The sequence below is a fragment of the Felis catus genome, chromosome A2, assembly GCF_018350175.1.
Source record: "Felis catus isolate Fca126 chromosome A2, F.catus_Fca126_mat1.0, whole genome shotgun sequence".
Taxonomy (NCBI): domain Eukaryota; kingdom Metazoa; phylum Chordata; class Mammalia; order Carnivora; family Felidae; genus Felis; species Felis catus.
The window spans coordinates 49,946,760-49,964,188 of record NC_058369.1 but is presented as its reverse complement, the minus strand read 5'-3'; the positions used below and the strand labels follow the sequence as shown (position 1 = coordinate 49,964,188).

The 17,429-nt window shown below is 42.3% G+C and overlaps 1 long non-coding RNA gene across 1 annotated transcript in view; it reads left to right on the top strand.

Annotated features, from left to right (window-relative positions):
- The window catches only part of LOC123384130, a 94,537-nt gene that overhangs the window by 59,198 nt on the left and 17,910 nt on the right, over positions 1 to 17,429 (top strand). The window lies entirely within an intron of this gene.

The following is a 17,429-nucleotide window of genomic DNA, read 5'->3' as shown; positions in this document are numbered from 1 at the left end:
AGTGTATGTTTGTTGAATAAACAATGAATGAATGACTGTGAAGATATTCACGGAGCCCTCCTCCCTCATCTTACTTAGGTGAATACTGCCAGTCGTCTTTCATGAGTGGTTTTTTGGGGGTCACTTGCCAAATAAGTGTTCAGTCCATCTATAGTAACTTAAATCCCTTTAGCTGGTTATTTCCAGTTACTTCTAGTCAGTCTGGAACTGCTGGTTTGGATTCAAACAAATCGGTGTTTAGGATCTCCCCTTTGTCATTTACTTGTGACCTGCTCATGAGGTTATGGTGAGAATTAATGAAAACAAATGTAGATAAAATGCTTTACTCAGCATCCTTAATGCACTAGGTCCTGAGGGCTGAGAATGGAGACACGAATAATTCTAGAATTGTAAAGGGCTGACATTTTATGCCCTTCATTATAGAGGAAGAAAGAACTTGGGGCTTCCACCTAGCATTTTCAATGATTATGTTTTTCCATAAATAGTTTTTAAAAATGTAAGAATGTTTGAGTCCAGCCCAAGAATGTATGTTATGTTCTTTAAAAAGGAAATGTCAACAGAATGTTGGGTGACAACCAGTCTCATGCTGATCTTTCAAACAAAGCAAAGAGGGCATTCCATGGAAAATGTTTATAAAGGGCCTTATCTGAAGGAAGTTAGCCCTAAGTTTCCTTCTAATTCAGAGGGCAGGGGGTTCAGATCATTAGATGTAATAAGACTTTGGGAATCAGCACTGTAAAAGCTGAGAAGCTCTGGAGCACTGCACAGGAGGCCCCAGGGAGGTGGTCTAAACTCTACTCTGCCTTGCACAGGTTGGCATCTCCAAATCTCAGTTTTCACATCGATAAAATGGGCATAATGACAGGTAGCCATCTAACAAGAGAGATGTGAGGAGTGAGCGCACAAGACACACTTAGCACAGTGCCTTGCACATGGAAGGTCCTCAGGGAAGGCTTATCGCTCCTCCTCCACCTGCCCTAGTCTTCCTCAGTGACTACGTATTCTATTCCTACCGCCTATGATTTCTATAACGATTATTCTTTCATTACTACTGCTACTCCTGTTGCTCTGACTTTTGTTATCCCTGTATTTCTTTTACTACTAATTTTATTACTACTGCTTTTGTTCCACACTACTATTAGAACTGTGGCCTCTTATATTAGTATTATTTCTTTTATCACCACTGCTACCATTTCTTTTTCCCTCTTCCTCCTGCTCCTTTGTTTCTTTTCTATTGCTACTATGACTTCTACTCCTTCTATTACTGCTGCTACTATTACTACTTGTATTACTACCATTACTTCTATTGCAATCCCTACTTTTATTACCATTGCATCTATTATTACTTTTTTTGTTACTACGACTACTATTTCTACTACGACTACTACTATTGCTACTGCTAATACTTCTACTACGACCACATGAGCTCATCATTTATACCAATCATTTCGTTTTATAAGTGGGAAATGTATTCTGAGAGATAGGAATGACCTGCCCAAGATCAGAATTTGCTAGGGGCATAGGTGGGACCAGCCGGGTCTCCTAACTCATAGTGCGATGTTCCTTTGATTCCTCTGTGACCCAGCATTGCTGGACTGTGTGCCACAATGGCAACTCCCAATCATGGAAACTTAAGGAAATTAGCTGGTTCAAGATGAAACTCTGGGGAACACTGACTGGCTGTGTGACTGTGGGTGAATCATTTAACCCTCCTGTACCTTACTTTTCTCACTTGCAATAGGGCGATCTGAAAGTACCTATCTCATGGGTCTCTTGTGGGCATTAAATGAGTCAATTCAGGTCAAAAGTGCTTCAAGCAGGGCCTGGCGTGCTCCTAACCAGCAGGAAATTCACTCACCCTTGTCCTCCAGCCCTCCATGTCTCTCTTCCTGTTCTCTCTTCTCTGTTCTCCCTGCCAAAGGAAGGAGTGACTTAGCAGTTTCCTGAGCAGGTGTCAGACTGGAAAACCAAAGGTTGTAGTTCCCTCACTTGTAGGCACCCCTGCCTGGTAACTCCAGCCATCTTTGTCTATCTGTCTGCCCCCCTGTCTGTCTTTTCCCCTCTGTCTCTTTTCTTTTCCCTTTCTCCCTCTCCTTCCTTTCTTCCATCTCTTTTCTCCAACACTTCCCTTAATCTCCTGCTTCCTTGCAGAATGGCGTGGAATGAGGGTGCTGGTTGACTTTGAATAAGCACCACTGGGGACCCTTGATGGCCCTGAATCATCACAGACCAAGAGCACACATGTGGGAGCTTACCTGGGTGTAAATCCTCACTCTGACACTTATGCACTTTGTGACCTTGGAAAAGTGACTTCACTTTCACATTTGTTGTAGGAGTTAAAAATTGAACAGATATAAAGTTTTACGTGCTAAGTCAGAGAAAGTCCCACTTCATGTGTGTATGTGTGTGCGTGTGTGTGCATGAGGCAGAGACAGACCCTAACACACCATGTCTCTTTATATGTTTTTACACCTTTGATGTTAGGAGAAGAGACATGGAAACCTACGTGGGGGTTGGGGTGGGGGGTTTCTGGAGCAGCTATTATAATTGGTATTAATTGCTATTATTATATCATCAAACCTCCACAGAATCTGTTCATTCTACTTTCCTAGATTTTCCCACCCCCTCGGATAGACCGTGTTGACACAGAGTGGGTTTTCTGGTAACAAATCCTAAGATGTTTATTGGCGGACATGATGTTTGTTAGGAGTCAACACCAACGGATGGAGAGCAAGTGGGATTGGGCACAGGGTGAAGCTGAACTGCCCCATGGGCTCCACAAAGTCTCCTCAACCTGGGGGAGATAAGGACTGAGTCCTGCCTATTGGACGTGTCCCATGTGGTAGAGAAATGGCCAGGCTTTCGGCCCTACCTCACTCAGTCTGTGCATATGGGCTGCTCCCTGAGGGCTATGACTTTGGGCGGGACAGCTCTCTGCAGCCAAGGCAACAAGAGCTAAGAGAGGCAACAAATTCTACTCTGAAGGCAGATGTAGCTTTCGAATGTTTAGGTAAGTGAGCTCTAGCCATCGCTTAAACGATGTTTCCTCCTGAGTTTTTCTTCCAAGACAGACTGCAGAACAGACAACATGGGAGCTTCAGGAGATCTTGGAAACCTTCTTGTCTGATCCCCTTATTTACCTAAAGAGATTCTGAGGTCAGGGAGGGATGTGACTTACCTAAGCAAGTGACTGAGCTAGGATTAGAAGCCAATGAATGGGAGTGGGGAGATGGAGGGGAGCACCTGGCTGGCTCAGTCTGTAGAGCAAATGACTCTTGATCTCGGGGTTGTGAGTTCAAGCCCTACATTGGGTATAGAAATTACTTTAAAAAACAGAGAAGCCAATGGAACAGAAGAACTGCTTTTTAAAGTCTTATTTAATTTTGGATCATTTAAATTCAAATAGCCACATGTATCTACTGTCTACTGTACCAGGCACTTCCATAGCCTTAGAAAAATGCATCTCCTTAACCTCACCAAGAGCCCTTAATGTCACCTCCAGACAGGCAGCATGGAAGGTAGAGAAACAAGAGTGGTTTAAGCTCTTCTTCCCTGCCCACCCTGAGACCAGTTTTCTGCCCCCATTCCAGGTTGCTGCTAATATCCTTTGTTTGGTTTCGATCCACTGCAAAGACTTTGCTTGCACATCTGTGAAGATTGCTTACTCTGTTCTTTTCTGCTGCTGTTGCAAACATCTAATTTTGTTATCTGCAGACTAGTAATCTCTTACATTTCATTCATAAGGCATTCATCTAAACCTTGTACTTCAGCTGCTGTAATTTACACAAGGAACTAGCAATTCAGCTCCCCAGGGTTCCATGTTTTCCTTTCTGCTGTGCCTTCTCCCATCTCATTTTTGTGGTTAAGGATCTTAATTCTCTCTGTCTCCATAATCTTCTCTTCCTACCTGGGTGGGTTGGCTGCTTCTCCAGCCATCCACATGGATGAGGCCTCATGTTTTGCCACAGTGGTGATTTTGCTGTACATACTAGTAATGATTACAGCACATCAGCCTGTTAATGATTAGAAAGTACTTTAGAGTCTTAAATCTCTACTCCTCCTTGTGAAGACGCAATTCTAATAACAGATGGCCTGCAAGCCACCGATTAGAATTCCATTTAGGTTGGGGCACTTTCTCTCTCTCTCTCTTATTGTTATTGATTTTCACGAGGTTACCATGTCCTTTAAAATAAAAACAGCGAGTTGAAGGTACTCACTACTTTACAAATTGTGTCTTATTCACCTTCCTACAAATCCCCACTTTCTGGATTCACATTGAAAGGTGAGTTTGTTCTGCTCTAATTAATTGATACGAATAGTTTTCATTGCTCTCTGAATAAAAGACCCTTTAATTATTAGTAGTCATAGCATCTGCGTTTGGTGAGTATTCATACACACCAGAATAAGCACTTCTTATTCTTCCCTGTTAATCTTCAAGACCACTCTGCGAGGTAGGTCCTAACATTATGTTCTTCTCACAGATGAAAAGAGAGAAAATTGAGGAAATGATTTGCACAAAGTCGCACAGTAGCAAAACCATGGTTCAAACCCAGATAGGACTGCAAAGTTGGTGCACTTAACCCCTGGGCCACCCAGAAACCTGTAGTGGGGGCTGGGGCAGGGGGGAGGGAAGCTGGAAATCCAGGAAAAGTTTGCATCATTATGGTGGATCTCTGTTGTTTTTGGCTATCTAGCAATCTCCCCCACCTCCATTTCTTTTGGTAATAGCAGCGTCCCCTTGTGGCAGACCCTGAGAGGGGATTTGAGTAAAATGAGTTATTAAGAAAGTGTTCCCAGGAGAACCCATTAAGGAAGTGGGAAGCAGGTGCAAACTCAGCAAAGCCCGAGTCTCAGTCTGGCCCCGGGGGAGCTCTGGACTGTAAAGGGCACCTGCTTGAGGCAAAAGAGCAGGGGTTTCCTACCTACCGGCCCCAAATAAAAGTTACCCATGAAAGATAGGAATTCCCAGGCACTCCCAGCTCTCTCTCTAGCTTGCAGGTGGCTCCAGCAGCCCGAGGACTGTCATTTGAAGGAAGGTACAGAGGGGAACTGGAAGAAGCAAAGCTTGGGAGGGGAAAAGAGAAATGGCCAAACAGATTCAAGGAAATGTGGGTCGTGTCCTCTATGCACCTCAACTTTATGTTAAGAAAATACCCCTTTCACACTCCTGTTGGGCCTATCAGTCAAGGTCAGGACTTTTCAGCTTTGACACTATTGACATTTGGAGCAGGAGGATTCTTTGACATGAGGGGCTATCTGTGCACTGTAGGATATTTAGCAGCATCCCTAGTTGTGACAACCCACTGGTGCCCCAAAATATCTCCAGATGGTACCAAATGTCTACTGAGGGGAAAATCCCCCCTACCACCACCCATTGAGAACCACTGGTCAAGGTGATCTGCCTTCCCTAGTCAGAGGCTGGACATTTGACCCAGACTCTCCCACCCAGGAATTTCACTCCAGCTGAGTAATGATGCAAGAGCATACATCATCAGGTTGATTCGAGAATGCTGTGTCCTGGGGCACCTGGGTAGCTCAGTCAGTTTAAGCATCTAACTCTTGGTTTTGGCTCAGGTCATGATGTCATGGCTTTGTGGGTTTGAGCCCCATGTTGGCTGGCAGTGCAGAGCCTGCTTGGGATTCTCTCTCTCTCCCTCTCTCTCTGCCCCTCCCCCACCTGTACTGTCTCTGTGTCTCTCAAAATAAATGAATAAACTTAAAAGATACTGGAACTGAGGAAGTCAAGTTCTGAGGCTATAGGCAACATTAAAAATAATAATAATAATAATGCTGTGCCCTAAGGAGACTGGGCCTGTCTTCTTGCACCTAGATGCTGATAGATGCCCTGGTTTCTGGCTTCCTGGGGGGCCTTCTGGCTTCTTCCAGTTTTCCTCGATTCTCTGAGTCACTTCCTATCCATCAGAAAATTTCTTGTTTGCTTAAGTGAACTTGAATTTGTTTCTGTTGCTTCTGATAAAGGTCTCTTGATAAATGCAATGGTTAATCCCTTAGATTTAATGACTCAATAACTCTAAACCAAGAATTAGAAAGTAGACACAGAATGGAAAACTCTGGTTGACCATGGTCACTTCTTCTTGTTGCTAAACCTGCACTCTCTCCCTCTTTGCCACTTACACATGCATTTGGGTGACAATCTTCCAGGGTTTGTTGGATTTATTAACTAACATTTGCAGTCCCCCCTGAAGGAAGCCTCTTCCTTTGCTAGTTCACCAAGTGTTGGCTACAGAACAACGTATTGCTTCAGGGGACATCATCTTACTAGGAAATGTATAACTGGATTTCTTCCAGGGGCTTATCTTTTGCGTGTCTCAGCTATAGTTCTTTCTTTCCAAAAATTGAACTGCTCTTTCTTTGCTTTTCTTCTTTCTTTCTTTCTTTCTTTCTTTCTTTCTTTCTTTCTTTCTTTCTTTCTTTCTTTCTTTCTTTCTTTCTTTCTTTCTTTCTTTCCCTTCCCCACCCTCTTTCTTCCTCTCTCTCTCCCTTCCTCTCTCTCTCCCTTTCTCTTTCTTTCTCTTTCTTTCTTTCTCTTCCTTTCTTCCCTCCCCTCCCCCTCCCTCTTTTCTTTCTTTTTCTTTCTTTCTTCCCTCCCCTCCCCCTCCCTCTCTCCCTTTCTTTTTTCTTTCTTTCTTTCTTTCTTTCTTTCTTTCTTTCTTTCTTTCTTTCTTTCTTCCCTTCCCCCCCTTTCTTCCTCTCTCTCTCCCTTTCTCTTTCTTTCTTTCTCTTCCTTTCTTCCCTCCCCTCCCCCTCCCTCTTTTCTTTCTTTTTCTTTCTTTCTTCCCTCCCCTCCCCCTCCCTCTCTCCCTTCCTTTTCTCTTTCTTTCTTTCTTTCTTTCTTTCTTTCTTTCTTTCTTTCTTCCTTTCTTTTGACAGAGCTTCATTCTCTTTTCCTGGAAAGCTATATAAGACTCTGGAATTATTTCACTCCTGAGATGTGTAGTGTAGACTGTTCTTGATGTTTGAGAATGGCCCTATTTGGGATGGGCATGTGTGGCTGAACATGTGAGCCCTCCAGGTCCTCCCACAAGATTTACAGTATGCCCTCTTCTCTGAACTGTAGCACACAGCTTTCTGTTTTGCTACAGAAACAGAAGCTGTCTTATTTGTCTGTTTGTTTTGCATGGGGCTTCACTGCTACAGAATATTAGGAGAAAGCATTAATGGTAGAATGACAGTTTTTAGATGCAGTTATCAAATCCTTATGTTTAAACCACTAGGAAACATTTTAACTAAGAATGTTCTTTGGGAATTTTTAATTAAGAAAAACATTTTTGAGGTGCCTGGGTGGCTCAGTCAGTAAGCGTCCGACTTCAGCTCAGATCATGATCTCACGGTTCGTGAGGTCGAGCCTTGCATCGAGGTCTGTGCTGACAGCTCAGAGCCTGGAGCCTGCTTCGGATTCTGTGTCTCCCTCTCTCTCTGCTCCTCCCCCGCTCATGCTCTGTCTGTCTGTCTGTCTCTCTCTCTCAAAAATAAATAAACATTAAAAAAATTAAAAAAAAAAAGAAAAACATTTTCTTTCTTAAGGATTTGTGAAGAATCACTGGTCCTGATGCTAAAAATTATGTAGTGTTTCCTTCCCTCACCCCGTCTGCCAGGAAGTTCACAGCCAAATTTGATGCTACTCATAGACTCTATGCTATCTGTACTACCATGTTTCATATGTCTTCTTCCACCTTTTCCTTTGTCTAGAATTACCTTTCCTGTACTTATTTTACTAACTTTATTATACTCTTTGTTGGAGGCTTCCACAGAATCCTTTCGAGAAAGAAGTAAGGAATGAACAAACACATAATTCTAGCCAGTTGTTGCGCCTGTGGGTTGCTGATACTATGCTAAGCATCTTAGCATCGTACTCTCAGATGATTCTACCCTTTCCTCACTTCTGCACCTTTGAGGTTAGTAGATGGACCAGCCCCAGACACATAATAGATACTCATTCAGTACTTGATCATTTTTCTTTTGTTTTCTTAATCTTTAGTTCTTTAGATTTGAGAGGATCAGGTACCAAGATACTTAGTTTATTTCAAAATAAGAGGAAGAGCATTTTACATAGGAATCATCAAGTGGTGGCTTGGTTGAGGGCTGTCACAGCCATTGGAAGTATTTCATCCTGCCATTTTGTTTGGTATGCCTGGTGTTCTAATAGGCAACACAACAGGGCATCTGGGTTAAGCATCCAACTCTTAATTTTGGCTCAGGTCAGGATCTCACAGTTGTGAGATGGAGCACAGAATGGAGGTCAGTGCCGAGTGTGGAGCCTTTTTGGGATTCTCTCTCTGCCCCTCCCCTGCTCACATGCACACACTCTTTCTCCAAATAAATAAATGAACATAAAATAAGAGGCAACATGACAAGGCAGGAGTTGTACAATAAGCAGCTCAGCTGTGCTGCCTTTCCTTCCTTTGGGTTCAATGTTTTATAGTACATGTTTGGCCCTGTTGTTATTTGCATATGAGACACTTGCTTTATAGTTATTAACCTATTTCCTCAGTAGGTAACAAATTTATAAAAACAGAAATAGTGCCTAAATTATAAAAGTGTTCAATATAAAGTCATTCCAGATTCCCATTAAGTGAACACCTATTTTACTTTCTCTTTGCAAACTCTGACCCCAGAATTTTAATAGAAGATTGTCCAATGCTGAAAGTTTAGCACTGAATGCATTAAACACTATAGATGTATTACATGTAGATTTTTGAGAAGAATTAATGTTTTATGGGTGTACTCTAATATTCCTATTATAAAATGACATCATATGTATGGTAATAAGTTTGCATGTGCATGGCGGATGTCAATATCCCAGATGTAAAATGGGATCACAAGCATCTGTGTGTGTTTGCATGTGCATGTTGGGTTCGGGGGAGTAGACTAAATCTTCCCTAGTTGCCTTCCAGCTAAGTTGGTCCTACGTTGGAAGTGGAAACTGTTAAATTTCCCCAAGACCTTGGAGCAGACACTGTAGCTCTCTGGGCCTTATTTTCTTTGAAAAGCTTTTGTCTGGACTCATTCCAAATCCTTGTCTGTTATTAACTTTGGTAGTACTGCCATCACCTTGAAATTTAATTAATCTTCAAAATGTATGGCCTACCAAGACAGTAGAAAGTCAACCCACACAATGGGCTTAAAAATATTTAATAATCATTCATCTGATTAGGGTCTGGTATCAGGAATATAAAAATAACTCTTACAACTCAATGCCAAAAAGACAACCCAATTAAAACACGGGCAAAGGACTTGCATAGACATTTCTCCAAAGACGATACATAAATGGTTGTAAGCACATGAGAAGATGCTCAATGTCTTTAGTTGTTTGGGAAATACCAAATCAAAACCACAGTAAGATAATAGTTTGTGCCCAATAGGTTGGCCATAACAACAACAAAAAAAGAGGAGACGAAGTGTTGGTGAAGATGTGGAGCAATCAGAACTCTTATACTTGCTTGTTGGAATGGAAGATGGTGCATCCTATGGAAAACAATTTGGCAGTTCCCCAATATGTTAAACATAGAATTATCATATGATCCAGCAACTTTCCATATTTATACTCAAAAGAACTGGTAACCAATGTTCAAACAAGAACTTGTACATATACATTTATAGCAGCACTATTCATGATAGCCGAAAGGTAGAAATAATCTAAATACCCACCAGCTGATGAATGGATTCATGAAATGTAGTATATCCATGTAATGCACTATTACTCAGCCAAAATAAGGAATAAAGTACGGATGCATGCTATAACATGGATGAACCTTGAAAATATTCTGCTAAGTGAAAGAAGCCAGACACAAAATGTCATATATTGTGTGATTCCATTTATAGGAAATGTCCACAATTGATGAATCCACAGAGATAAAAAGTAGACTAATGGTCATCAGGGAGTCAAGGGATGTGGGAATAGGAAACGATTGCTTGATGAGTATAGAGTTTCCTTTTGTGGAGATAAAACAGCTCTGGAACTAGATAGTGGTGATGTGTGCACAACATTGTGTATGCACTAAATACCCATTGAAATGTGTATGTTAAAATAATTAAAATGGTCAAGTTATGTGTACTTAACACACAACCCCAAAACATCCATGGTTACCATTTTTCTAGATTAAAAGAGATTTAGAAGACATTAACAAGAGAACAAAGGGCATGGCCATTTTTGTTTCAATAGAATTTGTATAGATTCTTTATAGATAGGTATTTAAAAAAATTTTTTTTAATGTTTATTTATTTTTGAGAGAGACAGAGACAGAATGCGAGTGGGTTAGGGGCAGAGAAAGAGGGAGACACAGAATCCGAAGCAGGCTCCAGGTTCCAAGCTGTCAGCACAGAGGCCAACACGGAGTTCGAATCCATGAGCTGTGAGATCGTGACCCGAGCTGAAGTTGGACGCTCAACTGACTGAGCCACCCAGGTGCCTCGATAGGTACGTTTCTAAATATATAGGACAATATCTGTTTTACACAATGTTAAAACATGATCTGTATATTGACAGCTTCTATGTCACCTGGGAGATTGTTAGAAGTATAAATTCTTGGGTCCCTCTCAAGACCTACAATGAATTGGGACTCTCTAGACATGGGCTCAGGAATCTGGGCTTTAACAAGCTCTCGAAACAATTCTTAGGCTTGCTGCTTTGTAATTCATCATGCTCATGGTTCTCAACCATTAGTGTGGGTAAGAATCACCTGGAGATCTTTTTTTACACTTGCCAGTTCTTGGGTAGAGATTAAGATTTTTTTTACATGTGGATGATGCTCTTGGACCACATTTTCAACAGGCTGCAGGAGATTCCTATATGTGGTCCAGGAACCCTTGTAAGAAATGCAAAAATAATGGAAGGAGAATTGATTTTCAAACCTTATTGGTCATGAACATCACCTGAGAAGTTTGCTAAAATGCAAGTTTCTGGGCCCCACTTCCAGATGTTCACATTGGATAAATCTAGGATTGTGTCTAGGAACCTACATTTTATTTTATTATTATTTTAAAGATACTATCCAATTTTATTTGTATAGATAAACTTCATTTACCACTTAAAACCTGCATTTTATTAAAAAAAATTTTTTTAGATCTTTATTTTTGAGAAAGAGAGACAGAGCATGAGCAGGGAAGGGGCAGAGAGAGGGAGACACAGAATCTGAAGCAGGCTCCAGGTTCTGAGCTGTCAGCTCAGAGCCTGATGTGGGGCTCGAACCCACAAACCACGAGATCATGACCTGAGTTGAAGTCGGACGCCTAACCGACTGAGCCGCCCAGGTGCCCCTAGAATCTGCATTTTAAACAGTCACCTTAGCCAATTCTGATTCAGGGGGTTAAGAGACCACATTTTGAAAAAGACTGCTCCAGACAGTAAGGTCTCTGAGGACAGAGGGTAGCTTTAAAATCATCTTGCTAGACTAGAGCTACAGTTAATGTAAAAAATAAAAAGGAGGCGTGCCTGGGTGGCTCAGTCAGTTAAACTGCCAATTTCGGCTCAGGTCATGATCTCGCGGTTCATGAATTCGAGCCCCACATCGGGCTCTCTGCTGTTTGCGCAGAGCCTGATTTGGATCCTGTCCCTCTCTTTCTCTGCCTCTCCTGCTTGTGCTCTCTCAAAAATAAATAAATATTAACAAATAATTAAATAAATAAAAAGGAAGAAAAGTCACTGTGGTTTTATTCAGAGATAGGTATTGAGAAAGAGAAAGTTAAGACAGCTTTATGCTTAACAGAAATATTGTGCCTAAAAAGAGGGAGGTGATCATCCTATAGTTATGTATGGTGATCAGACCATGCCTAGAATATCTTTAGTTCTAGATGCCACACATTATGTGAATACACGTTAGTGGAAAGTGAAACTAACACTTATTAAGCACTTACTATATACGGGCTACACAGTTACTTATTAACCTAATCTCATTGAATGCTCCCAGTGACCTTTTGACATGTAGATAATACCCATTGAAAAAAACTTTTTTAGCATTTTTTTTTTTTTTTGAGAGAGAGAGAGACAGAGACAGAGAGGGTGAGCGGGAGAGGGGCAGAGAGAGAGGGAGACACAGAATCTGAAGCAGGCTCCAGGCTTCTGAGCTGTCAACACAGTGCCCTCTGTGGGGCTCAAACCCATGAACTGTGAGATCATGACCTGAGCCAAAGTTGTAAGCTTAACCGACTGAGCCACCCAGGTGCCCTGATAATACCCCTTTTAAAGGTAAACATAATTGAGACTGCTAAGAAGGGAAAGTAACTTGCCCAACTGATTTTCTGTTTCTCTCTAGAATAACTTGACGTGTCTCTTGCCACTGGTGTCTATAGTCTGGAAAGGCTAGGAGCCACAGGTCTATAGTCTGCAAGAGACTCATTATAACTATAGCGAAATGTTGAGAGACCCTGTTGTATCGGGAGACGGTCCTTTGTAACACAGGAACCAAGCCACACAGTTTCCAAGTTCAACATTTCCTGGTGGACCGATTCCAGCACAGCATTGGGATGACTTACTGTTTGTGTCTCTGGTATGTGCCTGGTGTAATATTTACCAACTGGTCAGCTCTGTGGACACAGCAGGCTGTGAGACTGTCTGTGCTTGCCCCATTCTGCTTCCAGGCTGGGCCTGTTTCCATGGCAACAGTCTTTCCTGTCAGCAGCCTTGAAGTTACGTATAAAAGAGCATAAAAGAGCGCACTGTTGAGTGTTGCTGTTTGGGGCCTAATGGGGGTTGGATTTTCCTCTTGGATCCTTAACAAGGAAAGAGGAGTAAGTCCTTCTCTTAAGCATGGCCACTATACTTTCCTGTGCCTTGAGAGCTATCCTTTCAGCTTTGTGTTCTACATCAGCTATGGAGGTTTGATTTTGTGATTTGGGGAGGAGGAGGAACTTCCGCCCAAAGGACTGTCTTTTTGCAGGGCAGTAATCTGAATTGGAACTGCAAGGTATTTTTTTTTTTTTTTTTGCCCTCCTAAATACCTTTCCCAAATTTCCTTTTTCTGTTTCATTCAGAACTAAACGTTTCTGATTTAGCAAATTTTGATGGTCCCAAGTGCCCTCTCAGACCACAGCTTTACCCCTCCCATCTGCACCCACCCAGGATGTTTCTAAACCCTCATCATACTGAATCGCCTCTCCGCTGCAAACCTCTGATGACTCCTTCCTGCCACAAGATGAACCTCGTGCCCCTTACCTTGGCACTCGATGCTTTCATGCTTGAACGAGCCCAGCACTGTCCAGTGGAGATATAACGCCAGCCACATATGCCATCTTAAAGTTTCTAGTAGCCACGTTAAAATAGTAAAAACGAGCAGGCGATACTAATGTTAACAATTTTATGTAGCTCATTATATCCCAAATATTATCATTTCAACAGGAAAATAATATAAAAATATTAATGAAGTATTTTACTTTCTTTGCTCCAACTGAGTCTTCGAAATTGGCTACGTATTTTCTGCTTGTGGCACATCTCCGTTTGGACCGGCCCCACTTCAAGTGCTTAGTGGCTAGTGGTGCCAAGGCTACCCCTCCAGTCTCCTTTTCCAGTTTCTCACTCTCCCCAAGTTTGCCAGTCCACCAAGCACACCACAACTTTTGCCATCCTGTGAATTTCTTATGTCCTTGTGCCTCCGTGCCTTTGCACCTGCCCTACAGGGTTGATTGGCATTCCCTTCTGCACCTGAATTTCTCTTCACATTTGAAACCCAGATCCAGTGGTTTGTAAAGTCATTTTCCCTTATGCCTTCCCTCTCTGTCCTCTTTTCCCCTCCACTAGCACTCTGTGTCTCAAAGACAGCACTGGGTGTGCTGTCTTGTGATTATTCACTTCTAGTTTTTCTCCACTGTGGGGACTGGCTGGAAAGGCAAGGGCATGCCTCGGCCACTTCTGTGGCTTCCAGGAAATGTTCAAATGAGAACATGAGTACACTTTGGTGCACTCCATTCTAAACTGCTGTTGTCCCTTGACTTTTGATGGTTGAGTGGTAGGTTTCTTAATATGCTGCCTGTCTCCATCAGTCTATATTTTCATACATTTCCTGTGTCAGACAACATATACCCTCACACGGATGGTATCCCACACCAAACAACACTGAGATGCTAAATAGGGCTACTCAAGGGGCTCCTGGGTGGCTCAGTTGGTTAAGTGTTTGACTCTTGGTTTCATGGTCATAGGATTGAGCCCCACATTGGGCTCTGCACCTATGGTGAAGAGCCTGCTTGGGTTCCTCTCTCTCTGCCCCTCCTCTCTCCCCTCCTCTCTCTCTTTCTCTCTCAAAATAGATATACATTTAATAAATAAATAAATAAATAAATAAATAAATAGGCTGCTCAACAATATACAACACCTCCCTCATCTCCCCCCCCCCCCCCGCCAAATGAAGTGCAACATATACAGTATATGTCAAAAGTTTTTTTTTTTAAGTTGTGTTTGGGGGTAACTCAGGCTATCATTCCACTCTACTAGCTGTTCCTATTACCTATTGTAAAATCAAGGAAAAATAATTATATTAAAATCACGGAGTCAATGAATTAAAGAATTGCTTCGGTGTGCCTTTTGAGCCTCATGTCTGATGACTCCCTGTGCTGGTGACAGCCTGCCATGTCCCTGGGAATATGTCATAATATAGGTGAACAAGCTCATGAAAAGTCTGAGAGACTTGGGTTCAATCCTAGTTCAGCCACTTCCTAGCTGAGCGAGCATGAGTAGGTAAGAGCTTGTCAGGCTCTCCGTGTTCTCCCCTGCAATTTGGGGCTAATTATGGTACTGCCTCTCTGGGTTTTTCTGAGGTTTCATTGAGATACTGCGTGCCTGAGATAGAGATGCTGGGACACCAAGTTGTGGCATCTCCTTTGGTGACAGTTGTGAAAATCAGTCCTCCTTGACCTAGAGTGATCTGGGCGTAGCATTCCTTAGCTTTAAAACTTTCCTAAGGCTGAGTGAGCTGAGGAATTCTTAAGGATGAAGATTCCTGGCTTTGTTCTCTGGACTCTCCAGCGGGTTTTGCATTTGGTGACATCTAGTGGTTTGATGAGGTAGTTGTCAAAGCTGAATGCAAAGCCTCAGATTTGTTCTTCCTTCCCCCCTCTGCTTTCTCCAACCCTCCCTCCCCATTCCCAAAAAGCTGCCCCTCACCCTGGATCTGCCTCATTGGTGTCTCTGTTTCTCTGTCTTTCTGGAGTCAGGCAACCTCAGTGCTCCAACTTGCATCAGTAGTCAATCCCGCTAGGATCCCAGTCCCTCAATCCTGCTAGGATGACTGGAGTTAAGGTTTTGGTGCCAGATGATTGACAGTTCCCTCTGTATGAAGTCCCATGATTCCATTCTCTGCATGACAGAGTCATTCTTCATGTATCACCCACAGCCCCCAGCTCCATGAATTGCCCCTGCTCCACCCAGGCCAGTTCTTCTGGGTTTTCAAGACATTTCTTATTTCCCTTAGTTTAACTTGTTTTTCATCTACTCATTCAGTCGATACTATTTTCTGAAAAGCCACTTTGTATCAGGCAGTTATTACATGAAATTGTAGTAATATGTTTACATTCCTGTGTCCCCCATAAACAGTGAAATCTCCCCCACCTTCACTCACACCCCAAGAATTCTCTCTTTCTCTTTTATATTCCAAGTGCTAACAGACAACTGGGACACAGCATGTTCTAAATAGCAGTTTATTTTAGTATCCTTTTCCAGGGTTAAATACACAAAACAATCATAAATGCAGACTATATCAGTCCCCTTGGCACTCGGCCAGTTGGAACTAACTTAGCACCCTTCACATTAAACCCCAACTGGCTGTATATTTGGCTAATACTCAGAATGAACATAAATCTATGGCTAGTTCAACTTAAGACAGTAAAGTAAAGTAAGTAACCAGATAGTTGGAGGAAAAGTGCAGTGAATTTTTGGGGAGTGTAAAAGCTCAAGGCAACAGGAAGTTATAGTACAAATTTGACCATTTCATTTTCCCTGCTTTAAAAAATATTAAGCTCCCCTTAGGCAAATGCAGTGACTCCCAGATGTTTGTTTGTTTTTTGTCTCTTTGTTTTTTAAACTATGCCTCAGCTATGAAAACTCAGAGAACTTCCAGTGTTTTTATTTTATTTACAAACTGTATGTGTCCTATTTCAGTAATAAGCTATTTTCATTAAAAAGTAGACAAAAATAAAAAAAATTTAAATCTGAGAAAAAGTAAACATAAATAGGGGTCTAACACTCTCCTCCTATGCCCCAGGGAATCATCTGTGTCCTCCTGACACGTGGAATCTTCTGCCATTTGGGCCCATTGCTATGATACAGACTCTATTTCTAATTCAGACCTCTTGAACACGCTCTAGCTGTCCCTTCTCCCTGCCTTGGTTCATGACATTCTGCCCTCTTGGAACTCTCTTTCCACCTCTCCCCTTTGCCCAAAGTCTACCCCCTTTGAAGGTCTGGTACCAGATCTTTCCATTTTGGAAAACCTTGGGGAAACTGAGGCCCAAGAAAGTAGGTTCCAGTGCACGTGATAGAGAACAGGGAGGAAGGAGATGGGCCGAGATTTCCCAACTGATTGTTCATTCATTCAACAGGTACTTATTGAAGACTTGCACGATGTGAGGCACGGATCCTGGCTCTATTCTATTCTAGCAAGTTCTCAAAGGTTGGCAAGCCAGGATTTACTGCCCTTGTAGTAGTTGGAGATTGGGATGATATTTGAGTAAGCCATGAAGTCAGTTGGATTCCATGTCATGGTCTGGTTGGGTGAGCTTGGTCTCTGAAATCAGACTTCTTTTGATTTCAATCTTGCCACAATAGCCAACTTCCATATGGCTTTGGGCAAGACTTTACCTTTCTGAGCCTTAGTTTCTTCATCTATAAATTGGGGCTCTTAGTATCTATGTCATGGGACTGTTGCGAGGTTTAATGAGATGATGTAAGTGGAATGAACAACTTGCCCCTGTTCGCCTGGGGCTTTCTTGATTTTATCCCTGAAGGTCCTACATCCTAGGAACGCAATCAGTCCAGGGCAAACTGGAATGGTTGGTCCCCCTGAAAGTAGGGAAGATGCCTGGAAAGTCCCTATCATGTAGTAGGTTCTTCATGAACGTTTGTTTTCTGTGTCCTCCTTCTCTGTTTAGACTTCTGTTTTCTTATATCCTTGATCCTTTTTGCTTTGTTAATTCTGTGAGGTATTTTGAATGCTTGCTGTGCACAAGGCTCTGGTCCAGGCACCAGGGATACCGCAGGGAAAAACAAACAAAGCCAACCCCACCTTCTTGGTGGCAGATGACAGTTTCTGACCTGCCTTATTCGCATGGAGCCATGGCGCTTTGTAATGAACTCTTAAATGAAAGCTCTGGAATCATTTGTCCTTACATTTTCCCCATTCCTCACCAAACAGAATGTCTCTGAGGAGTGTCACAAATGCCCTTTTCTCAAGATGCCTTTGAGAACTAAAAGAACACAGGAAAAG